The sequence below is a fragment of the Condylura cristata genome, unplaced genomic scaffold, assembly GCF_000260355.1.
Source record: "Condylura cristata isolate star-nosed mole 26May11 unplaced genomic scaffold, ConCri1.0 scaffold00002, whole genome shotgun sequence".
NCBI classification, from domain to species: domain Eukaryota; kingdom Metazoa; phylum Chordata; class Mammalia; order Eulipotyphla; family Talpidae; genus Condylura; species Condylura cristata.
In genome coordinates this window covers 5,316,551-5,317,400 of record NW_004567103.1, presented here as the reverse complement: position 1 = coordinate 5,317,400, position 850 = coordinate 5,316,551, and positions in this window count along the sequence as shown.

The window sequence follows — 850 nt, the reverse complement described above, 5'->3', positions numbered from 1 at the left end:
TGTGAGTGGAGCTAAAGGGGAGCTGTGGTGAAACTCATTTAGAGGGAACCCTGGGTCCCACTCATGAACCCAAGGGACATCATTTTATACTGTATTTCTGTCAGATGATGAAACACGGAGAAAGAGAAAAAAATTACGGTCCTTGGAATCCAGGCTGGGAAGCAATATTTTAGTGGGGAGACGCTCCCCACAGCCACACAGCCACCCCTATAGGTCTCCACTTGCCTCTGGCCTCTGTGGCCTCACTGCCCAAATGCATCTTCAGTGAACCCAGCAGAACTGGCCAGACAGGCCAGCCGTAGAAACCAAGTATTAACGCAAAATCATCTGCAGAGTAGTGCATCTTTCCGTTCTTATTTTCTTTCTGATTTCAGAAGCCAACACTCATGCAGTGGTATAATAGCAATTCCCCATGATACTGCCATTAAAGAGGTTGAAAAGGCGAATCCTAAAATGAAGGCTTTGTTTTTCCTGGGGACGCGTATGTGGGTTGCTGGTTTAATGATTTTCTGAGCTTGATATTTAAAGTGTGGTTTCCTTGTCCTTTCTCCTGGCAAATGCAAAACTGCTGAAGGGTGTAGAGGCTTCACTGTCCCTGCTGGAGGGCTGAATATGCCCTTGTCAGAAAATTCTGCCAGGTCTTTTGCCTTGGCAGGGCTGGGCTTGAATCATGCCGATTTAAATACAAGGAGGCAAGAGAAAGCAAAGGAAAGCCCAGATGGGGGTGGCAGGGGTGGGCACCACTGCGTCTTCTTTCAGGGGCTCAGCTTCTCTACACTGGTCTGCACCCCTCACTCAGGGCTTTCAGTCACCCATCTGTAAGAATTGGACAGCAGTTTTCTGTTTTTCA